The 25846-nt window shown below is 42.7% G+C and overlaps 1 protein-coding gene across 3 annotated transcripts in view; it reads right to left on the bottom strand.

Moving 5' to 3' along the window:
• The window catches only part of FGGY (FGGY carbohydrate kinase domain containing), a 276519-nt gene that overhangs the window by 184877 nt on the left and 65796 nt on the right, over window positions 1–25846 (bottom strand). For all 3 annotated transcript variants that reach the window (XM_042873303.1, XM_042873305.1, XM_042873306.1), the window contains one exon: window positions 19417–19481. The gene's annotated coding sequence lies outside the window, so the exon portion shown is untranslated. The remainder of the gene's footprint in view (window positions 1–19416; window positions 19482–25846) is intronic.

Below are 25846 nucleotides of genomic sequence, written 5' to 3'. Positions count from 1 at the left end.
ATTTACAGTAAATTTTACTTCTGAAGTTTTGTGATCAGTTAGTTACTGAAGATTCTGTCAAAGGGATTTTCTTCAGAGTGAAATCCCAAACCATGGAGGCTGTTTTGCCCTCTAGCCTGCTTCTAAATAAAAAAAATACTGATTCTCCTCTCAAGGATTTACAACAAACTCAGTGTCCCCAGTCATAAGGGCTCAGTGTGATCCATTTCTGAATAAATGTGAATTAATACTGGGAAAGCCAGGGTTCACAGTCACAGCTCTTGACAATGCATGTGAAGCTCTTCTGTGTTCCTTTAACAGGGCACGAGGCTTCTGGGGAAAAGTTTTCAAAAGCACCAGAGGAGTAAGAGCATCACTTCCAGCCCTGCAGACACCTCCCAGCTTCTGGAGAGTTAAAGCAGCTGCTTGGGAGCTCCATTCACACAGCCACAGTCCTGCAGATGATCCTGGGCATTGCTGAAGGGTGAAATATGTCTCTGAGGGCACCTGCAAATGATTCCAAGATGCAAGGCACTGAATAGGAAAAAGAAGTATCTGGCACCTACACTTAGGTGGAGTGCAAACTTTCCGAATTAAAGACATTCCAGTTGTACAGAAATGATCAGATGAGAGGACTCCTGGCAAGAGCTGTAGTTTGTAATTTTATAAAGAGCCCTAGGGAGGAAGACACCCAATTCTCTTTCAATCTGAGTGACTAATGCCCTTCTTCTCCTTTGAACATCTGCCTACGTTACCTGGGACGTCACCAGGTTTGCTGCATCTCCTAAGGGTAGAACAACAAAGGCCAATTTTTACCAAGGTATAAAACTGGACGTCCAGAGTTCACTTATGAAGTAAGAGCAGACATCTGATAGTGCAAAAGTAATTGCTTTTATCATAACACACCAGTCTGTCCACTTTGGTGTCCTGAAATCAGAAAGCAAGTTCCAATGGTACACATCATCACTACCGTCTTCTGATTCCTGCAATTTCATTTCTCTGACCTCTCTTTATGCCATCTCCATTTCCTTGGTACAAAGTTCCTCTGTTCCGGGTTGCAAAACTCTTCTCAGCACTTCAGACAAAAGATGGAGACTGCAAGAGGCACTCTGCTCTCACAGCAGAATCCAGGAGCGCCCAAACTCACAATTCATTTGGTACATACAGTTACTTGATCCCAAATCCCTTCTCACACTTATGGCAGGGAGGATTATTCTATGCATGCCTCACAGTCTTTAATGGATTTAGGACACAGCCCTTAAAAATGTATAAGGGAGACGGGCATCGCATGAGTTTGCTATGGATATTTTATGAGCAAGTCTGGGTACGTGCTGTGTGCTTGAAACAAAAGACTGCACAATTTGCTACCAGGGCAGGATCTGTGTTATGTCTTGTACTCAAGGCTTCTGAGAAGTCTTGGGCAAGAAAAACTGCAAAACAAAGGTGTGGAAGAGACACCACCATCTAGTGAATGGTCAAGAGAGCACCAATGTGCTGCACACACTAATAAATACAATTCAGCCATTTCAGGAAGCAAATTTGATTTAGGAAAAGCAGATCGACCCCTCTTTTTTATTGGCTATTATTTGGGGGTTGCATTTGTCGGTTAACTTACATTTGGAGCAAAGACTTCCACTGCTGTCAGTCTGATTAAATGCTTTGGTTAACATTTTTGAAAGCATTCACCTAACAAAAAAGACACCAGTGGCGTTCAGGTACCTAAATCTCTAAGGTGTGTATTTAAAGGTTTCCTAAAGAAGCCGGATGTGCTCAGCACAAAGCGCTTTCCTGTTTCCAGTTTGGCTACATTTCCTTTCTCATCTTTAGGGTAAGATAATTCTGTGCACTAGGTCTGCCAATGCCTGATAAAGGCAATAGCTTGGATGCAACCTCCAGATGAAGAAATCCGGGTAAGAGCTGACCACCAGATGCCAGGAGGAAGACTGCGGTCCAAGCTTCTCACCTTCTTCTCTCCACATCTATGACAACTCACCCCCTCAGGACACGGGTAGAGGAGCCCCTTCCCTAACCCAGCACAAACTGGAACTCAAGAATAGAAGGAAAGTTTTTGGTCATTGGAAGATGGGCAAACAACTCATGAGCATTACCAGATTTTTCTTTTATAATCTGGTCCCTGCAATCCACAGGAGTAAGAGAGTGATGAGGCAGGACACAACACTGGACCAAGACCATCTGCCCTAGGAAGACTCATGCTACTGTGATGTGTGCAATCCAATGCTCATCAGCCTTTCCAGACCTACTTTCCTCAATCTTCCACTGCAAATATTGCAAATGCTATTTACATTTGCTTTGTTCCCTTAACATTATTATCACTAATAGATAACTACTACTATATTATGTGGTGCATAAGACACAATTATTCAGTGCATTACAACTGGAAAGCTGAAGAAGACTGCAAAGCTTAGTAACAGAAACTAACACTTGCATTCTAACTGCACTCACAAGCGTATGTGACCAATGCTCCATCTAAAGCTAAAAATGTCAGCATTTTCCTTGTTACTTTAGTCAGAAATGAGCTTTTAAAGAATCAGCTCTGACAGAGATATTAGATTCAATCTTCTGTTTCGGTGCAGATTCATCACCACAGGGGGCCCGGAGGAATTTTCACACATTACTTTTACATGTCACTATCCTTTTTCCCATGGGTAAACCTGAGTCCCTTCTTTGCTGTTACTTAACAGTTGCTACGATAAACGTGGCATTATATTCAACAGACCCAGAATTTATAGAGCAACCCAAAACAACGCTTAGAACACACCTACTCTTTTGTAAACATTATATTATTATGAGAAATGTAATTCCTATTTGCCATTCATGGGAATGCTCTTTCTCAAGATGTTTCTCAGTAGAGAAAAGTAAATAACTTTGAAATGGTAGTTTCTATAGAAACTTCATCTTCCAATGAATTGTAGGATAAATAGCCCAATTTTCTACTTTGCTTTAAATCTCAAGAAATGTGGAACATCTTTCCGAAGTGGCAGATAATGCTTTACAACTGCACAGCCATATTGTCTTTGAAGCTTGCTGAAAAGATGAACTACTTAAGTCTTCAGAGGTATCCTTAAGTACTATCACCATTTCCACTAAGAAGGGGAGGTAGAAAAGTAGACGAGAGACCTGGAACAGAGCAGTGTGTCACTGCCTCGCAGCTTGATGCCCACTCACAGTTTTGCTGCTGGCTCCACCACAGCTGACGGTTCATCTTATCCCAGTCTCAGAAACCATCAGTTTCACTCCCATAAAGAAACGGTTTCTCTCAGCAGCAGCTGTAGGGTGAGGGCTGAGTACAACCCAAAACCAGACAGCAGCAGTAGCATTTTTCAGAAACCGGTTGATTTTGCCAAGGTGTGATGAGTGAACGAGTTCATCTCAGGGCTGGCAATGCTGCTGCAGAGAACAGTGTGGTCGGCACCGGGGGGCTGCCTGGACTCGTTGTTTTCAAGGAAAAATGCTGGGAAACCATTTTCCACGGCATCGACAGCCTGCAAAGCTCCCATGAGAGCCACAATGAGGAACTTCTGGCTGCCCCCTGGGCCACTGGGGAACGTTGGTTCCATTAGGTTGCTTGAGGAAGGAAGCTGAAGCTCAGCTGGGCTGAGCAGCCACTGCTGGTTTTTTGTTATGACGCTTCCTTACATGCCATGGAACAGACAGAACAACATCATGAGAGCGGAGCCCCTGAATGATGCTTCCCAGGAAGGATCTGCAAGAGTGGTGTGTGCCCCAGACCCATTCCTGCTGCTCTGAAGCTTCTGCTCCCTTGGCTATTGCAGCAAGTGCCTGGGCATCACGCATCTCCTCCCCCAGGGTGTGTCAGAGCCAGATCTTCATCTTCCTAATTGTGCTGCACATCCCCATTATCGCCAGCCCCACACAGATGCTGTGTGTTCGTGCTGAGATCAGAGCTGTAGGAGTCGGCCCTCCTCCGCACACCAGATGGCTCGCTCTGCTGTGCTTGTTTTGGTGCTTGCTTACCTATTTGCTCCTCAACTTCTGACAGTCATGTGAATTTGAGAAGGGAAAAGGAAAAGACTTCCCAAGAGCTGATAGGGAAAAAAAGAGATGAAGAAGTTTCCTATTCGTGTGTTATCTCAAAACACAGAAAACGTACTCAAGAAGCATTCTGAACCTTCTCTGAAAGGAGAGAGATGAAGAAATAGGGCAGGCAGAGATGAGGAGAGCTCCTTGGGGTTGAGTCGTGTGGACATCTCCACCAGGGCTCCAGAGCCCCAGAGACAGAAGGGGACAAATCATCCCTGAAGATTGCTCAGCCTGCACGACGATTCGACCGACCTCCAGTTTCATGGCAAAGTGAAGAGCAGATATTTTCCACTTGAGCCTTCCTCTTCAAGAAATGGTGATATATAAAATACTGTAGATCTGTCCAAACACAGAGAATCTGATTTTGCTTTCCTACTTTTGAGAATGAGCATGTTTTGATTTTATCTAAACAAAATAGCTTGTACTTTGGCATCACCCTTGTAGTAAATAAACATACAAACATAAATAAAAACTAGTGAAAGTGAAGCATTTTACAGATGTGTGAAATTTCTTCCATGAGCTATTTCAGTCTGGTACAATCCTACTAACTGTTGTGATTTACACTGCAAGTTGAATGAGATCCAGCCCTGGGAGGTATATAATTATGTCTAAAAAAAAAATTTCCCAAACACTGATTGCATGAAGAATCTTGAAAGTGGGACCCATCTGCATTCTCAAGGCTTGTAAACAAGAAGGCAACGTGCAAAATTTTTACATGATTTTGTTTTCAAAGGTATCTTAGAAAAACCTTATAAAAGGTTATCTGAGATTTGTGGTTAGTTAACATAGACCACGTGGTAATCCTTGTATGCTGACATAAAGGATAGGCCACTTCATTGCTGCAGTCTTAGACTGTGCCATGATAACTGGTAGACAGCTCCAGGCACTCCTCTCTAGTGATCAGGTCAGGAGCAAATCCATAGCACAGTGAGGCAGAAATCGTATCTTGTACCCAAGGTACAGCAGAAAGGCAAGCAATAGGAGGCAACTGGTCAGTTCACCATGAAAATGGCAAAGCATTGGTTAAAAATCTGTTGAGGAAAACACCTTCAACCAGCTACATGAGCAGAGCTACCTTCCTTTAACCTTTTCCTGTGCAGTTCATTTCCACCTCCTGTTTTCGACTTCTCAGCCAGTGCAAACATCACACACAGGGAGCTGTGTGCCAGGCAACACCAGGCTTCCTATTGCTCATCCCACCACTGGAACCCACATGGTGCAACATCTCTTCTACACAGCACCAGCTTGGGAATGACCTATAAGGGCAAGTGTTACTCAGAAAAGTTGGGTGTCCCCAGGAAAAAAAAAAAAAAGGAGGCTTTCTTTGCCAATCACCACATTGTCCCCCAGTATTTTTGCTATAGATAGGGTTCAGTGAACATACCTTTTCCTTTTCCCCACCACTACCCTCTCTGTTGCTCTCCTATCTAGTTCCAGTTTAACCAAACGACAGAACCCTGTTCTCCCCCATCGATGATTTTATTTCTTTCCCTAATTGTTCCACTGCCAAAAGTCCTATCTATCTCTTCCTTTTCCCAGAGGAGAGCACTTTGTCACTTTGTTTCCCATCTGATTTGAATTCCTCCCTCCATGTGTGGGCGATGAATCACTGAGTAATGGCATTTTAAAAACTCCACAGAGAAAGTAGGTAGACTCAAACCTGGGGGAGTGCATATAGAAAATGTCAATGTGCGCCTTCAACCCTGAGATCAGAAGTTCCCAAACTTTCCCACTGTATGAACAGTGCCAAAGGGCTGGGTGCTTCCTTCTGGACAACTTGGTGGCAGCTACCACAGCCAAAACTGGAGCCATGTTACAGATACGAAAGTATCCTATAACTAGATAATAACACCTAATATTTTATCTTTTATTTATGATGATCATTACTGATCATGTCATATAATTATACGACATCATCATATCATAGATAGAAAATTTCAAAAGAAAACTTAGCTACTGAATTTACTTAGAAGAAAAAAAAAAAGTGCTAAAACTCAACAAGTCTCCATCCCATATTACTGCCTGGGGAATAGAATTCTTACTACAAAACACTTCTATGTCAATAATACTGCCCTTTCAATGAGGAGCCATAGAATCAAAAAATGGCTTGGGTTGGAAGGGACCTTAAAGATCATCCCGTTCCAACCCCGATGCCATGGTCTGGTTGCCACCCACCAGATCAGGTTGCCCAGGGTCCCATCCAACCTGGACTTGAACACCTCCAAGATCCACTGAGCATAACATTTTTCCACCAGTTGCTTATCAACCATTGTCTTTTCAGATGAAAGTGAACTTTAATTCTTGTTATTGCTCCTAGCCCTGCAGAGGTTGCCTGGGCTCGTGCATCAGCAACAAAAAACCCTTCTAATTATAGGGTGATTGGAAACAGCAGTCATATATTCTCACTACAGCCCGTGTCTCAGTGACATTTTCATTCTGAATCACAATTTGATTCAAGGCAAGAAATGAAATTCTTACTGCTGGAAATTCTCAATACTCTTTATCACCTGCGCACATGACACAGAAAAGCTATAGCACAAATCTGTCCAGAACTTGATGTGCTTAACAAATAGCATGTTGTTTAATGACTTTATTCCCAACACCTACATGTTTTGTTCCTATTACTTGTGCAGCTGTCACAGATGACAAAGAGATTAATTCTTCAACTGAGGAGAGAAGGAGAGGGAACAGCTTACAGCCTTCTAAGCATGTCTTTTTTTCCAAGAGGCAAATACAATAATAGCACTATAGGCTCCATCCTGGTTATGCCTCAGTGACTTCTGTTCAACTTGTTCAGCCTATAATTGAAGGATACTTGCTCTGATTGCCAACTCTACCAGCTCATACTGACATCAGAAAACCCAATAGTGTTCTTTCTGGCTTACGGTTCATCATCAGTTAAGAATTCTGCAAAGAAATTTTCCTCTGTGTGCGTGAGTATAATCCTGAAAATTATGGCCTTGGTTGTAATTGCACAATCCCCAGCCCCCTGCAAAATCCTTGCGGTGCACACACAGCCCACAAGGCACTGCGTATGCACTGCTGCGTCCTGCTTTCTGCTCCCCACAAAGCCCCAGCCCTGTGAGCACTGATGCTGCTGAAGTCACAGGGATGTTTGACATTCAGAGCTCCCCAGTGCACCCCCAGCTCCAGCCCTCACTGCCTGTACGTGTGCCTGGGGTTTCGGTGGATGTGAGCTATACCTGCTTGACATGAGCACCTTTTGCTCAAAGAAAGCTGTGCCCTGCGATCCAAATTCCATGGGTACAGATCTGTTACAGACACCTTTTATGAGCTTCCTGCCTGACCAGAATGAACTGGGGCAGAAATAAGGAACTGCAGAGGTAAATGTCAAGTCTGTAAAGAGCAATTCAAGACCAGTGTTTGCTAAACACCCTAAAAAGTGCATTATACAAGAGTCAAAATGAGCTGAGACATAAAAATCTTACAGTTCATTACAGGACCAAAAGAAAACTTAGCAGACACAGTGATGTGTTGCCCTTTCTGAAGAGCCACTTCTTACCTTGAAAAATCTATTCAAACCCAATTAAACCTCAGTTTTCCTTTGGTCATGCTTCTCAAGTGTCTGATTCTGCCAAAGTGCAGATTCCCACGACATAGATAAAGTGGCCAGAAGTGACAGAGAAAACAACATTTGAACAAGTGTTTTGCACAAAAGAACTGTGATGAACAATACTTTCAGAAACCTATTTTTGAGCAAACTGACACTGCAGTTTTTTTCATTTGGATTATAGACAGAGGCTCACAAACCTTAGAGTAACAAACCTGATGGTTCTCACTCAAATCAGAGAGTGACTCAGCACTGCAAGGAAAAGCAAGACTAAATGTTGTGAAGTTTCAGCGAAGCCAGCCGAGGAGTGAGCAAGCAGGAGTCCAACTTGGAATCAGACACAGAGTTTGCATCAGGGGAAAACTTTACTGATTACATTTTGGAAGGGGGTTGTCACAGCGCTGTCTCACTGCAAAGCTGAATCTCATGTTTACATTGGAACCAGCATCAAATAATTCCCTTCTGGGTATAAAATCACTCCAAAGAATTCCAGGAAGCCCTTCCTTACCCAGGAAGTGTTCAGAGTCCCCAAATACATGAGAAGAAAATATCTTTCCTTCCACGTTTCCCAATCACAGGCACCTCCTTCTGGCTCTGGTACGACCCTAGCACTATTTTCAGAGTTCTCATCTTTCACCCGTATCCACAAGACAGTTGGCCCCATGGAACGGAGCAGCCCAGCCCCTGCTCGTCTCCAGCTGGGGATAACTTGTACTTCTCACAGATTTCTTGAGAGCAAGACCTGAGATAACCTGCAAGCAGAGATAACCCCTGCTTGCCTTCCTGCATCTCTTGACAGCTTCTGGAGGAGACTCTTTGAAAGCAGGACTGAAGGGGTCAGATGAGGGCTATGAGAGATAAGGAAGATTGAAGGGTCTGGGGGAGTGCAGAGGCACAGGGGGAGGTTTCACAGGGGCTGGAGCTGCCTGTAGTCGAAGAGGCTCCAGGGCAACCTTCCAGAGTGACCTGTGCATCCCTCTGACCAGCACAGCTGACAGATCCCAGGTCACCTTTCTAATCTTCCATGCTTTACATGCAAAAAGAGTATAAATGTTTTTATTCTTCCGGATTATTCGCATGGGCTAGAAACGTAGCAACAAGGTCCAGTTACATGAAGCTGCTGCTCCCCACCTAGGTTCACATTGAGTCTGCTTCACAAACACCCAAATGTGGGCACGGCTGGGATGAAGCAGTGCGTTCCAGAGCCAGGCAGGAGCAGACAAAGCTGGAGGTGGGAGCAGCAGCTAGCCTCACCTCAAACCATCAGGAGAAGCCATCAGGAAACACTATGACCAATCTCATCCTCTGCCAACACATCTGCTTGGGCTGGGATTCCAGGCGGGGAATTGGGTAAAAGGAGGAATAATGCCATTCCCTTACTGACAAACGTCAGCAAACAGCGTGTGCTTCTGAGCTGTTACGTCCGTGTCCTGCTCACGCTCACCCCAGACGTTCCTTTTTAATATCCTGTTCTGGCTGCTCCACATTTATCATGTGAATTCATTGCAAGTACACGCAGAATGTAAAAATTAAAGTTGGTCTGCATAAAGATTATAAAATATGAGAACTAGTTGGGGGCTTTAATAATGCTCAGTGTTAAAGCCATGCTGCCACTGCACAAATACGTAAGGACAATATGCACCATGAGTTGTATTTATTTCAGATGAAAGTAATTTGGTTTCCAGCATCTCCTAACTAGCTTTCATATTTCTTACAAATGCACAAGCCAAACTCCAGAGGCAGTAACACTTGATCATCCCAGTGAAGCCCACTGGTGTAAACCCTTTAGAGACACTGTGAAAGGAGCACTGAGCAGTAACAGATACAAGAGCTAGATTCCAAACATTTTGAAGTGAAAAATTTATCTCAAGCAATGTCATAATGGCAAAAGTTGGAATATGGTGAAATTTTGGTAATTGCATTTTTCTTACCTACTGAAAAGAGATATTTTGTCTCCTAAGCAGATCTTCCCATACCTGAAGGCCACACTGCTGTGAAAATTGCTCTGGCAGGGAGATGACTGCAGATCCCAAAGGCAGTGCCGCCTCTGCTCTTGAAACAGAGATGGCATTATGGCTTCCCTGGGGCATCCTCAGTTCCCACCAAGGGACCCAACATGCATTTCTATGCTGACAATATTCTTCTGCCCTCTACTCTTGTGCTGGGCGTTAATCTAGGGACGTTAAAGTACCGACCCTCATGATATCTACTCAGCCCTACAGTATCCCAATCCTTCTGATAAGTGTACCTGTTATTGACATAATATTGTCCCAAACACAACAGCATGCTTATAACTTAAACAGCAAAAGAATATAATTCAGACTCAGCATCTACTGTAAGTAATACTCTCAAAAAATGGGAAAAAAATATTCCAACTCAAGCTCAAGAGAGCACTGCAGCTACTGCCTCCAGTCCAGCAAGCTTCTAACAAAGTGACAATTCTGTGACATCAAGGGTAACATTAATGGCAATCAGGCTTGAAACAATCCATGCATCAAAACACTAAGTGCAGGAAGCTTGCCACTGATTTTCATGCTGTAGGTTCAAATGTTTTGACAAATTTAGCAGGCTTTCAATCAGAAAATAAGCAAGGAATCCTAAGACACAGGAAAAAATCTTCCTGATGGAAATATATCCTCACACCATCTCCGAAGGGACTGTAAATCTTCAGTGAGTAACACAACAATCCTTCTCCTGTAGCTTACTCAAATTGTCTCAGAGATTACCTGTATTCACTGAGCAGGAGCTGCAATCAGGTTACTGCTGGCTCCCAACACACAAGGTAGAATATTTCTATTTAAAAGACTTTGGTCCTCATTCCTATTTCAAGTCAGTCTTCATTGACAAACAGCATTTCTTATTTAGAAGGTGGTCTTTAGGGACTAACACCCATTTCCTCTCAGTTTCTCTAAGACAACATGAAGACCTTTGAACTCGCTGTATAAGATATGCCCTAAAATCTCCTGGATTGTTTAATTGCCAAAGTAAGGATTCTCCCAATTGAAGGTAAAAAGGAGGGAAATATATACTATGTGGAATAAAAAATGTCTTCTGCATCACTGGTTCTTCTTAGAAACTTACAGAAGACTGTTTGGTGTGCACAACACCGTTGTCTCTGTTACAGACTTCTTCAAAGCCTAAATAAAGGGATGGCAGGAAAGGGAACTCCTACAGAGTGAAGCTCATTTAGTCTGCTCTGGTGGAAGGGACAGGGCCCTCATGACTCAGGTCACCTCCATCTGTCCCACTCTGGCAAGGGTTGTGTCAGTGTCACTGAGATGTCCAAGGGTGCTGCATTCCTGAAGCACAGAAAAGCTTATTTCACTTCAGGCAGAGCAGATCCAAGTGGATGAAGCACCATGGAGAAAGCTATTTGTGCTCACTGTTCACACAAAGACTGAATATGCAGATAAATGCATCTGAGGAACAACAACACAGTTATGTGGTCATCAAAAATGCTCTGCAATTTTTGTTCTTTATTTATACATGCATACCTATCTCATACAAGAAATCTTCAATGCTGCTTATGTGTATTGAATTGTTTTTAACATGCTAGAAGAAACATTGAAGAGTTTGAACTTCCCTGAGCATGACCTGAAGAATTTGTATTCATCTGGACAGAAAGGAGCATAACTTCTTAAAGACAAATGATGTGACTACAGAACCAGCTAATAATTAATATAGTGCGGCCTCATTCTCCAAGGGAGAAAAAAAATGAGAGAGAGGTTATCACCATGAAATACTAGCTCAGATTCAATAGAGGATGAAAGAAAAAGATTAAGATGCGGATTGTGGTTCTCGTTCAGATACACGTCTTTAGAGGAGTACATTTCACCTAATAAGTCATTTTTGCTCCATCAACCAACCGTTAATCTCTGGTAATGGTGTTCCAAGTTACTGAGTGAGTTGAAATAGGTGGAAAATGAATGCATCGTGCAGACCCTGGATACCTGCAGTTGTGAGGCTGTTGACACAGCAGAGGCTTGGTGTGCTCCTGCTGCAGCCATGTTTCCTGTTTCTAAAAACATGTCTGTTTGAAAAGGGGCAACTATGGGCACACATGTGCTGTTTATAGCTAGCTTTGTGCCAACATAAATCAAGCCCAAATGCCATCTCGGTGACATAATGTAAAACTTATGCTTAAGGGAGTCCACAGTCACAAGTAAGTGGGTTCCAAAGCAATTAGTTTGAGGAGTCGACTTACATTTCCATCTCACAAGCAGACAGACTGCCTCGTGGTTCCCTTGGCTTCTTAGTGTCAGACTCCCCAAATTTCACTCTTCCATTTCCTTCACTTCCTCACCTTTCAGGGTCAAGACTTAACACAGTGAAGGGAAATGAAACAGAGAAAAACAAAACAAGCTGTGAGCAGATTAAAGCAATGTCTGACGTCAAGAGATGCACGATTCCATTTTCAGCTACAGGTAAGAAGTAGCAATCATTTTGTGTCTACAGCTCCCACTATAACCAAAGCTTAAAAAAAATCAAAGTTTTCTCAATGCATCCTGACTTTTAAACATGTTGCAGCATTTTAAATGAATTCTATTTTATGTACAGGTCAGCTGAATTCTACTATGTTATTATTATTTGCTTAGAAATGGGCTGAGAAGTAGACAGAAACCTTCCTACACTTCCCTCAACTATCGGTGCTCTAAATGTACAGCCTCTGAGGTAAAGATGTTTGCAGAGTAAGCCACAGTAATGTATCCTTCTGCTTGTTAGAAAGGATGGATCAGTCCACTCTGCCATCTGCTAAATGTCTTCCCCTGAGCAGGATTGAGAGAATTACCATCAGGCTACGATTCTTGCGAAATTCCTGCTCTGGCTGCACTGCTGACACCCCCATCTGCTCAGAGGAACTAACTTGCTGGAGTCAGGGTCCAATTCCTTCCCCAGGAATATCAGAACATTAATTCTTACTGCCTTCAGCAGAGACTGGATTAAAAGTAAGTGACGAGACATTCAATTAGTTCTGAGATAAAATGGTTCATCCAGAAGCAGGCTGAAGAGATGTTTTATGGGATGTAATTAGCTGTTGCTTACCCAGTTTATGTACACTTTCCTGAGTCAGTGGGCATGAGGCCATTTAGCAATTCATGGGATCAGCCTTAAATCAGGGATTCCCACGTTTTCATGGCAGAAAAAGCTGGAACAGATTCACAAAACCAATACAAAGGTAATAAAAGGTTATTAGCTATCTCCCACAACATTTCTCCCTATAATATGCTCACATCTCATTGAGGAGGTCAGAGGAATTACAGCATATTTTTGCAGATCCTGGACTATTGTTAAACTGTGCTGTTTCTACGTTCATTCCTGCAATACTAGTGTGAAATCTGTTTCTATCAGACAGCCCATTTCAGCCTTTACGATTTTTAAAGAAGAAAGGACAGTGATAACAAGGATGTTGTCAGTGAGATCTCCCCTGGTTCATTCTAAATGTTCAATCCCACTTTCTGAAAGCACTTCAGCTCTGTTTCTGATCTACTCTGATGAATGTGCAGCAGGTGAAAGGGCTGCCTCAACACTTAATGCATGTATCTCAGAGAGTTTCTATAGAGGTCATCATCATAGCATGATCAATACATAATGAAGGAATGTAAGAAGCCAGTAAGAGAGGTCAGATTTTGTGGACTTGGGGAAAAAAGTGCCCAGAGACAAAGAACGTGAAAACAGGTGTCAGAGCATAAGAGAGCATGGCAATAACCCTCCCTGGTGAATATGTATTTAGGTAGCTCAAGCTTTAATAAACTACAAACCAGTGTGAAATGAAAGATTCTCACTCCCAGAGTACTGATTTTTTTCTTCTTTCTTATTTTTGGTCCAAGAAAATCAGTTTTCAGAAAGCGATGCCATGGCTTTGAAAATTCTAATAAAGTTTGCTGAGCATCAGCAGCTTTTTCTTCATCTGCTTCAACAGGGATACAACATTTCCATGAAGATGAAGACCTGAGAGAGGAACTTGGTTTTCCTTTTTTACACTTGGAATTCTGCCATGCTTGCCATGCATCTGAAGAGATGCAAACAGAGTGGGAAAATTATGGCTGGAGGAGTTACTCAACAAAATAAAGAAGTGCATGTGTATACTCATAAGGAAACAAAGAAACACACACAGGGTTAAGTTTGCTATAAGCATCTTCTTATTTCAGGGGAGGAAATGCAATGATTGCACGATTTTAATGTTTATGCAAAGATAATGAACAGGTAGAATAACTGAACAAAGCCATTAAACAAGACTAAATTCCCCAGACATGGTTACACAGTTTAACTTAACTCAGGCTTATATAGGACTCTCTTAATCATGTCTGAAGACAACTCAGACTTCAGAAGAGTAAAAATAAATGTTCTGAGTTTCAAAGGGTGGGTCTGCAGCTCAGGGATGATGTAGCTTTTGAACAGTTATTCCAAATTCAGAACCAAAGTCATCTGCTACATGCCAAATAGACAAATATTCCAACTCAGAGACAAAAGGATCCTGAAAGAAAAAGCACTGAAGTAATCAGCCACATCTAACACAGTAACAAATGAGGTGAGAACAGGGGAGTTACAGTGAGTATGGAAGTAGGAAAGAAAGAGATAATGGACTTGATGACTGGCTAAATTTTATTTACTCCTTTAGGAAGGGAAATTTCTTCTACCACCTCCTGACTCTTGTTTGCAGTATCATTTTGCAACTTCCAGACTTCTACCAGTTAGGAAGAGAACACTCTTAGTTTACATGTGATGGTAGGATACCCTATATTGATGGGATGATACCACATGACAGATGAAAGATCTCTCGTCCTTCTCTTATCTATGGTTGTAACCAAAAATCCAAAAGAAGCAAAGGTTTGCAGTAGGCAGCTGTTGGCTCGTCTGCCCACCAAGAGATTTTCTTGCATTTCTCCTGAATGTTGCCCTATCCAGGTGATAATACATAGCAATGATACCTTCAAAAACTCCTTAATCAACATCATAATCTGGTTTCACCAGCAAGCTCCTGAAACTCATACGCATGCAGTTCAGAGAAGACACTCCCAAAGCTTAGAGAGGTCCCCAAAAGAGGAGCACAGAAAGCCCCAGAGCTGAGATATTGAACTGGGTGGGGGAAGGAGGGGGTAAAAATGCAAGGATTTCCCACGTACTCCCAGCTTGCTGGTGAGTTCTTGACACAGGTCTCGGCAGAGGTTTGTATCCAGCTTGTGACTCCTCCTTTTCCTGTTTCTCTGCACCCACCAGATGCTGAGTCCAGGTGGTGCACTGAGAGCCCACTTTCCAGCTTCCCTGCAGGAACCAACTTCTGGCTGTACAGAAGCACATCAGTGAAGGACGAAGGAAGAGGAAGCAGAGGCTGCTTCCAGCAGCAGCAGAAGGGGCAGGGGGCCCTAAACTGGTGGTTTTAAAGCTGGAGGAAGAGGTGGAGCAAATCCAAAGAGTATGTAGGAAGACGCAGGAAAAAAAGTTTGGAGCAGTGCTGATATAGATCCTTAGGTCAGTGAAACCAGTAAAAAAGATCACACAGTCAACCAGGAATGAAATCATGGCTTGAGCATTGATTTTGTGCCACCAATAAAATCCTGTGGGTGTAGTCATTTAAAGGGTAGGCTTTGCCTGGCTTTTTCATACTTTGGAGCAAATGCAGTCATTGTAGGCAGGGAGCTGAAGGGAAATGATTTATGAGGACAGAGCTAAATGCTTATAGCTAGGTTAAACAACAATAAGGGCAGACATAACAGCCTACAAATACCCACAGGATTAAATGTCAAAGAGTGTGAGGAATTGTCTTGAGCAGTAAGATAAATGAGCTAAGACTGAGATGCACTAACCTGTGGTACACTTGCCCAAACAGCTGAAGTTTTGTTGGTTGTGACTAACATGGGCAAAGCATGAGCAAATAAAAGGAAGGAGTGATTCTGCCCTGCTGCACAGGTGAAAGGGTTTACTCAAATCTGTTCCACGTTCAGATCAGCTTTACTTCTCCATCACAGCAGAAGATATCTGCAATGCTAAGCAAAGTACAGGAGTTCAAGACAGCATTCTGGAGACATACTGCAACTGCTTTTCCTATTATGATTTTTTGACAGCAGCAATTACAAACCTTATTTCATCAGGAAAGTTTCAAGTTGATTGTATAAATGAAAAAGTCACATAGCTGCTATTGCAACGAGTAAGCACATAAGATCACTCATAGCCAGAAAGACTATCCACCGCAGTTTCACTACAATTAACACCCAAATTACCCTGCACAGAGGATGTGTTAACATCACACCTTATTTCATGCCCACTGTAGCCCCCGAAACAGCTCTTTAAAGGGCCTGAACTTCAGTTTGTGCTGAGCACCTCTATGGGGGGTGAGCTCCAGCCCAAGGTCATGTTTCCAGGAGGTGAGGATTTCAGCAGGAGCACTGGGGAATGCGCTCAATGGGCAAAGCTGCTGCTGGGGCTACACTGAGGAAGAAGGGAAGAAATACGAGGTGAAAAAAAAGAAACACCTTTGAACTTTGTTTCACGGCATAGTATTGCAACCAGGGCAGGGTTAGGAGCAAGAGGTTACAACTAGCAAGGTGGAGAGGTAAAAAGAGATTGCCTCTGGATTCCTCAGATTGTGAAATTATTGCCTCACTGAAGGAAATACATACAGGCAAAGGGGAGAAAGAGCTGCTACATACACAGTCCTGAATTATAGTAAGGGGAAGGTGAAAGGAAAACTAAAACAAAGCAAATGCACAATCACAGGAAACAAATATAACCCTAAGATACTTTGCATCTCCCTCCTTTCTGGCATAGATATCTTTCCCAATCACTGTGAGTTGATCTGTGTGCATAAATTGGATGTTTCCTTTTCTTCCTGCCCTCACTGGGATGCTGGATCACCAATGAGTGTGTTACTTTCCCCTGGGCTGTCAGGAACACCACATGCACTTATCCCTGGCTCCTGAAAAACAACCTCAGCACTGGGTGCCCACTACAAGAAAGAAGAGAAACAGTTCCGTGGCCTCTCTGCATACAAAGAAGGTAAATTGCTTGTGAACACCCAAAAAACTTTCTTTAGAGGAGCTACACATGGGGGATTGCTGGAGAGAGAGAGGACTGAGTGAAACCCAGGGAAGTTGGGGAGGGATTTGCTCTGGCTGAGCGTTGGGAGGTGGCTCTCTTGATGGCTATGTGTTTTCAATGCATGTGCAGAACAAAAGACATGGCTGAAATTAGATAGGGATTTCAGGAGTATCCAAAAACATACTATAATTGGTCTGCCTTCTGAAGGCTAGGAAAGAGCTGGGCATCCCGGAGGAAATTTCACTCAATGTCTGATTTCAAAGCATTTTTCCAGAAGATGAAGGAGTATTCAAGTACAAAGAACCAAAGCAGCCAACTCACCTTCAGCTCCCTGTTCTTTTTGTCAAAGGTTTACAAGTGGCAGGAAAAAAATTACTGAGGAAGAAGAGCCTTGTAATTAAATCCTTAATTTGTGATTCAGGTTCTTCTTCTCACTTGAGCTTAATGCCTATAAAACAGTCACAACAGGAGGTGCCCTATATAAGTGTAAACACAATGATGCTTAAAGGTACACAACAGATTCCAAAGGTTTGTGAGCCACAGCACACCATCAGGAGGCCGCAGTGGGAAGAGCTGACTGACGAGGCTGCTGTGGCAGATATCTCAAAGAAAATTCAGGCAGAGTCATGCTATGCAAAATTGTGCCAGAAAGAGATTCTGAGACTATTCTGTCCACCTCTGTGTTGTGGAAGGAAAGTGTTTTCCACCTTCCAGACCTGTATGGGGCTTTTATCCTTTGTAGATTTTTAGATGAGCAGGAAGTTAAAGCCGCTACCTGAACAGAATCATTCAAGTTGCGAGCTCTGATTCTCTCAAAATCCATCTTCCCTCTTATAGCAGACTGCAATGAGCAAGGCACCTTCAGCCCTTTGCTTCTGTTTCACTAGTTTTGTGGTGTATCACAACACACCACACTACAACCCGAGGTAGGAAACGAGAAGAAGAAAAGAATCTGTTCTGTGAATCTTTGCTTTTGTCTGGAATCCTTTTCTGGATGTTTATGGCATCCCATAAAGTTGCTGAAACATGCCTGCTGTATTTTTAATTGTCATTTTAAATGCCAAAACCCAGAAGTCCTGCTTATATTGTATGCGAACACAGTGTCTGCTTATGTTCAAACCCTCAGGTGCTTTAAATAACTCTACTGTACACAGAGAACGTTGTTCATTTTGTTTTTACAATTTTTGCCTGTGTAGAAGGAGCTATAATGTCTTGAGAACATAAATGTATGTTCATAACCACGGAGCGAGATCACAGCTGGAATCTACCTGAGCCTTGGATCATATTTCAGCAGTGGCAAGAAGCGAAAGAGCAGCTTATTTCTCTGTTTAATTTACAAGAGCTACAACTGGAACGGCACATACTAGACTTACTGATGTAACACACAGGTGAGTGTGTTACAGGTCCACCTCTGTGCTGGGTCCCCAGGGAATACTGGGTTGTTTCAGCCAGACTTAAGATTCGTTACTGCTGCAGCCCTGGAGGAAGCTGGTCCGAACCCTGGTGAGCTAGTAAAGGTGGCAGCTGCCATAACAGACTTCTGTGCAGGCTACAAATGTGGGGCATAAAATGGGGGTCTTTTTATTGACTCCAGTGAGTTTCGTAGCAAGCATCCACTGTTCTGTCTTAAAGTATAAATCATTACAGAGAATTCATAAGCAAATTTGCTTTTTTCTTTCAAGGATTAAACAGTAGCAGACCGTAATTTCCTTTAAATGCATCTATTATTCATCAGTATTCAGTAAGTTTTACTATGAGCTGCAAAACAGCATATGTATTTTTATACTTGGTTCCAGTCTGTTCCATACTTGTGTTCTGCAACATCCATTTTCAGTTTAGAAATGACAGGTCATGAATGTCACAGGATAATATGTGTTTCCTGAGTAAAGACACAGACAAGTACCTGGCCTACGTTCATTTTACACATTAATTTGCTGTAAATAATCTCGCATGCCGTTTTGCCACTTCCTTTCTATAGGAATCTCTGCAAGTATGTTGACATACCTTGGCTTGCAGAAAGCTGACATGTAGTATTTATGAGCAGAGAGGAAGTAAATTAATTTCAGTGCTTGATTCAACATAAAAGAAAAGGTTTCTGCAGTATTCATCTACCCACTGTACTAAGAGAAGGTACAGTCCCTCCTCTACTCCAGCCATATTACCAGGGAACAAAAATTCTGCCGAGTTAAAACTACAGATAAGGGGTTAAAGAAAGAGAGGCTTCACTTCCTAGTGCGCTCCCTATAACTGCTGTCATTATTTGCAGCATGCACGGTACAGGGATAGGTGGAGAAATGAAGCCGTGCATGTAAGGTAAACACCCTCTTCTTAAGCAACTACCATTTTTTCTAATGATATGTACAAGGATCATCTGGGGACTTCCTTCCCTTGAAGTCTGGGTTTCCTGAGAGGAAGGAGAGATGAAATACAGGAACAAGCGGCTGCACATCATTTCCAGCAGTGTAGTAGACCTTCCTTATTAACACAGGTCTAAGAACCACATCTGAATCCCCAAACTTCCTGATGTTCTCCTTTTGAAAGGAGGGATGATGGGGAAGGAGATGGGTGGAGAGGGTGAAGAGGTGGTTCTGTCCTTTTAAAGGCCTTTCAGGCACAGTAAAACTGCTCCCATACTCTTAAATCTACCATAAAAAGTAGGTTGCAATACAAGTGGGAAATACAAGGAAATGTTTCAGCTAATAAAATGTGCTGGACTGGCACCAAACTTCTGCTTGAAAAGCTGTTTATAATCAACAGTGATTACTTACAGTGTCATTGCAAGACCATTGGAGGACTCAGTGATTGAAGGGTAGCTGGTTCATCTGGATGAGACCTGGAAAACACAGTGCCATGAATCAGTAAACACCCACAGCAAACAACATGTTTTTTATGAGTGCTATTAGAAAAGGAGGAAAAGTCCAAAACCAGACTGATGAACTGCTCCGTGACCAGAGAAAATAAAATCTGCCCTGTTCACTAATTCATCACTGATATAAGAGAAGCAAATCAAATCCACTTGATAAGAACATCAGGGCTGTGTTGCAGATCACTTTTAAGCCTCTGAAAGGGTTAATGGGACCCAAGAGATAATAAATGCATTATGCAGCTGTGTAGGTGCCAGAAAGATGAATATAGGTTGATTTTTAAAAACTTAACCTATGCAGAGTGAGTCATAATCTGCACCTTGCGTCATTCAATAAATGGGTCTTTAGAAAATGAACCCACTGTGACTGGGCTGCTGGCTCTCAAAAAAGCAAGCGCCCTGTTCTCCTGCCTACAGCCTGCCCAGTCGTATGGATCAAAATAGCTGTTCCCCATAGGTTACAGTGTGATGGCAACAATGGGATCAAATACATGTTTGTGGGGTTACTGCATTTGTCTTACGAGGTCGAAAGGTTTTGACTGAAACAAATGTTTCCATATCATGAAATATTCATTCTTAATCATAAATGTGCATTATTCTCATCACAACTGCTGCTGTGCCTTGTAACAGTGTTTCCTCGTTCAATTATGCCTCACTCACAGTCACTTTTTAATTAACACCTTCATTAGGAAAACCTTGAAGGTTTAGATAAATAACATTTGTTTTTGTGCATTTCAACCACAAGTTTCTGCATGAAGGAAATTTCTCTGTTTTGTCGTCACCCTGGAAAAGAAAAGCAAGTAGAGAGGAGGTCTACTTGTTCACAAGATCTCTGCACTGAGAAGACAGAATAATCATCTTTTGTTGCATAGGAAAATAATGCAAAACAAAGTAAACAACGCCCTTTTGTTCTGCACGAGAAAGACAGGGCTTTAATAGTCTTTAAACGAGACAGAAAATTTCCATCCAAATGGAACCATGGAGTAGGTAGACACATTACCACGTTTTGGAGCTCAGTGATTAAATTTAATACTGTGCCAAACAGCGATTAGTCGATGAAGGGCATTCATAAATGGAATAGAAACAAGGGAAGTGTAGCTCCAGTATAACACTGGGCCTCCAGTACACTTTGGTGCTCAGCTTTTTACTTTAATAACAGGGTCAAACGAAAATAAGTTTAATTTGATTTATTTCCCTAAGGAAACTCAGTGGAATTGTAAACACGGGCTGACTGGGACATATTACTAAAACTTCAGCTTCAGGGTCAGATCCAAGAAAAGGGTTTAGGTGCCTACTGAAGCGCAGCAATTTATCCTTTTCTTCAGCATTTTTCCAGCTCGCTAGCTCAATCCCCCTGCTTAGAGTATCGCCTCACATGAGCCCCATTACAAGGCACTGAATTCCCCCAACTCAGTGTGCAGGCAAAGCAGCATCCTAATTAAAGCTTCTGAATCCCAGCCTCAGAGCTGGGCGCCCGTGTCCTTTATGGATCTCTGCATTTGTACATTAAAATCCTTTGCTGAGCCCAGTGCAGCACATTGTTCTCAACACTCTCCATACGTGACTGATGATCCAGGAGAACTGGAGCACAAATCCTTTTTAACTTATCTGTGTTCTCTGCTAAGCCCATCTAAACCAGGCAGCAAGCATGTGGTGTGCAGGGAAGCCAGCAGCAATGCATGAGCCCCACGCACACGGAAAGATCAGGTCTGCTTCAGCAGTCACTGCTCTGGCACAAAATGAAGAATTACTCCCTGACCTCTGCTAAACGACCTTTGAAGAAAATGAAATTGTCACTTCAGTTCCAGCTGAATGAACTGTTCGAGCCCATCCCAGCATCTGAAGTGTCAGCACCTGAATTCTCACATACACCAAAAACATGAACTGAATTAAACTAACTAACTTGACTCCCCTAGCACAGCTCTTCTTTGCTTCCCTTTCTTTCTTCACCTATTCCTGCAGCCCAACAGGAGGACATCATCGTTTTAATTTGAAAGTAGTCCTTTTATTTTAAAACCTCTTTTGGGCCAGATTCTGTTCTTAACTGCAGCAGCATAAATCTGCTAGCTTTCATGGGCCTTTTCCAATGACATTCTGATGTAAGCAAGATCAGAATCTTGTTTTGGTGAGAAGTCACAGAGTTATGCTGATGTTCAGTTGTGGTACAGGCCACAGATTCTGGTGAAATCTCATCTATTTATGCAGAAGAGAATTCAGGGTTAGGAATTCCAATAATAGCAACATGATTGTTGAAAATGATAAATTACACATAATGTCTCAGGCACTTTGCTTAAAATCTGAAACCCGTTCATTAATTAACAACAATTAATCACCACGAAGCGTGTTATGCATGCTAACTAAGCTGCAACTGTCATTCCAAGAAAACAAAAAAGTCCAGGAAAAATTCTCTTGGAGTCTCTATTTAGCACCTCAATGAATGGCTGTGTGAAGCTCCTGTCAGGATCCTCCATCACCGGCGACTTCCCTGCCTGCCAGGGGGCCTGGGAGCTTTTATCATCAGGGGCAGATGTGATTTGTACCTTAGAAAAGTTCCAGGCTTATTCTTCATGTATGATTTGTGTTCTAGGTGATGGTAAGAGGTAAATCTGAGAGGCTTTCTCCACGATGTTCGAATGCCAAGAAGTGGAGCAGTTTACTGGAACAGCAGCAGCTTCTAATGTCTTCAAAATGATGGTTTCACAAGGAAGGTGGGATATTTTACGTTCCGTAAAGCTGAGCTAGACCATTTTAGCAAAGAGTCTGCCTGCCTGCCAAGGGTGGGGTAGGTATTTGCTATCTACATAATCACTTCCTACTGCGAGTGGGTCAGGTAAGTCAAATAACTTATAGCCAAAGGAGCCTTTGGTCGAGACTGGTAGAAGTCTAGCCTGTAAGTAAATACATCCCTGTGCTACACAGAGCACATCCTCCGTCATGTGATGTCTCAGCCATTTCCTGGTACTGCCCTTCCAACAAATACTTCACTTTATCTCCCTCTGATTGTAACATTGGCAGTTTCACCACTGAGGTTGCTGTTGCTGCACTTTCTAGTGTCAATGGCCTGCTGTGAACTGGAAAAATACCTACCGAAAAAAACAGTCGAGCTCTTGAATGATACCAAAGGCTCTCTCTTTCTCTGCCTTTTTTGTAGCACACCGGGCAGTCATCCAGTTTGTCAGTTCTGCCTGTCCTGCTCCATACTGAACGTCTCAGAATCACTAACTATCAGGTTTTCAACAAAAACTGCAGCAAAAGATCAGCTTGCTGCGTGCGATCAGTGGACTGCATGGCTTTCCCTCAACCTGAGCCTGAGTGCCTTACATCTACATGCGTGGCTTTGTTTGTTCTGGCTCCTGGCTGGCGTAAAAGGCATTGTATGTGTGTGATGGGGTGGTAAATCCCAAACTCGGCCACAGTTCAGAGGTGCTGCCTTGCACGATGGTAAGAAATAACTCATTTTTGACTGAAATGCTTAAAAAAAGGTAAGTAACCTGGATGGTAAGAATTAACTACTGGCTCCTGGCCAGCTCCTGCACGCATGGATGGAGCAGGCAGCCTTGTCTAGTGGCAGATCCCACTTGTGTGCTGAGCAGGCTCTCCTCCAGCCTAAGCAACGGTCCCTGCAGAGCTGCTGGGAAGAGATGCAGTGGTTCCTGAAAAGATCCTGTAAGTATTCAGAACATATCTGATAATGGTATGGCTTTGATCCCCATAAATATTTTGGGCAATGCTGTTTGAAATTTTGCCTCAGCTCACTAAATTGTCTATCTCTGAAAGTCAAAATCATTCTGCCAGACTGCAGCTGAACCACAAAAAGAAAGGAGCAAGGAGATCCTCCAGATACCAGTCAGCACGACCGAGAGATGTCCAAGTGTTTCATAATCCTTTACTGGAAACCAAGTCAGCAAAACAAAAAGATGCTCACAGACTCTAGTGGGGTCTGGATTACACCAATGCCTTCCAGGGAACAGCTCAATGAATCCTGGCAGTTCAGAGCTGCCTCCTTTAAACTAAATTTCTGAAGATGAATAGGCTAATTAGCAGATCCACTGTGTTATCATGAAAACTTGTTGCTGTCCACCTTTCACAATAAGCATACTTCTGTAAAGAACGAATGAATGCCAGTATTGTCACTAAATGAATTTGAAAATCAACACTGCAACGATATGCCATACGAAAGTACTCTGGTTTGATCTTCACAAGGTCATCCCAGTTGTTTCACCCCATAAAATAAACCACAAACACAATACTGAATGAGTCAGAACACACAACTGGCTCCAAGAGAAGGGGTAAATGCCTCAAAGAGTCCAGCAGACAGAAGGCACAGTGCAAAGCTAAAGGTGCAGCAGTGCATGGTAGCAGTTGCATGAACAGGGGCTGAGGAAGTGAAGAATATTTTTCTCTAAAACCTCCTTTTTCGTGCTCCTCCATATCCCAACAAGGCTAACAACCGTTATAGGCCAGATCAGCGTCTGAAGTGGGAAGCTGGGAGATCCCAGCTGCAAACTGAGCAGTGGCCACAGGCTCTGGCACTCCTTCTGATTACAGCCTTGGAAAGAGCTTCCAATGGTCTTACACAAAAAGTCCTTTCAGGAGTGCTCCATAAAATATGTCTGAAGAAAGACCGTTAGGAGGAGACTTGGTTCAGTTCTGGTCTCTTCTGTTTAGCTCAGGTGTTGTTTTTTCACACACAGAAACACATGTACAGACTTAGTACACCATACAATGCCTCACTAAAGTCATCAAATGGTGGTTACAACTTCATCCAAGATCAACAAAGACCTTTTCCACAAGTAAGCCTTTGTGTTTGGGAAGCCTTTGCCCTGAATTTTACTGTCTCCCAAACTAGCAGGTGCTCTGCAGTTGGACTCGAGCTATTTAGGGGCAGCCTGCACAGCAACTTCCCAAGCTGGCAAGCAATCCTGACTAGCAGTTAGGTACTAGAAAATGGCTAAGTTTTATCCAGGCAAACAGAAACACTCCCAACAGGAAAAGAAAGGAGAGGGGGGAAGAGGGAAAATGATAGCTTTCTTAGTTTCCATTTCATTTTCTCTGTGTTGGCATAATAACTCTCAAAGAAAAGCATGAGGCTTCCAAAAGCAGATACTGGGGCAAGCTGACATTATACAGTGGTTGTTCTTAAGACTTTCCAGTTTTGTTTAGGCCAACAACACAATTTGCTGGTTGTATATGTGATACTTTCTACACTTTCATAGATAGATGTATGCTGCTAATACCAAAACCATATAATTTAGGGCAATTTGACTTTTATTTTTTTTCCCTGGAAAAAGAACATCAAGTTAGGAATAAAAAGTGAAAAAGCCAGATGCCAGATGTGTCATCTTTCAGTGTAAAGCCACACCAGAACTTTCTAAGCCATGCAACTGCTCATTTGTGTGCCTTTCTCATATCACATTTGTCAAGTCTGCCTCCAGGATCTGCGCTCTGTACACACAGTGATATGTGGATTGAGGGATATAGTTCAACTTCATTCTGTTAGCTTGTTAGGGACTGTGCAAGTGGCATCACTGGAAAGAAGTCTTTTGGTCACCAAGTATTCATAAGCCCTATGATCTGGATGTCCACAGTAATTCTCATTCACTGACATACTTTAATATTCCTCAAGAGTGAAAAATATCCCTGCATAAGTGCTAAGTTTCCAGGCAATGATAGAATTATATTCTTTGGTAGACAGTGATCTTACTGTAAGTGTCATCATTTCTGCTGCTGCAATGTTTCAGTCAGCAAAAACAAAACTCTTACCTCTTCTGCTATCTCTTTTCCCTTAATGCCAATACAGAAGTACTGGCACTGAGTGACTTTTATATTTAATCATAACTGTTGATATTTATGGAGCTTGGAACACATTTACAGCAGAGACAAAGAAGATGTGCTCATAGGCACTGCTGGCTCTGTCAGAGGGACTGTGTCAAATCCAGGAATAACACACACGCTGTTATAATAACGAAAATTGGAAGTATTTTTACTGTGCAGCCTCAGTACCTGTTATATCAAGTCTGATAAAGCAGCTCTACCAGTGAGAACCAGTGAGGCTCCAGAGATTCTTCCATAAGAAAAACCACAAAGTGGCAGCTGGGCCAATGCATTCAAGGCGAGGCTGGACCAGGCTCTGAGTGCCTTATCGAGGTGTACATGTCTTTGTTCATAGAATCATCACAGAATCATAGAATGGGTTGAAAAGGACCACAATGATCATCAGTTTCAACCTCCTGCTATGTGCAGAGTCGCCAACCAGCAGACCAGGCTGCCCAGAGCCACATCCAGCCTGGCCTTGGATGCCTCCAGGGATGGGGCATCCACAACCTCCTTGGGCA

The sequence above is a fragment of the Lagopus leucura genome, unplaced genomic scaffold, assembly GCF_019238085.1.
Source record: "Lagopus leucura isolate 7727_CA_CO unplaced genomic scaffold, USGS_WTPT01 Super-Scaffold_100009, whole genome shotgun sequence".
NCBI lineage: Eukaryota > Metazoa > Chordata > Aves > Galliformes > Phasianidae > Lagopus > Lagopus leucura.
This window is presented reverse-complemented; position numbering and strand designations above follow the sequence as displayed.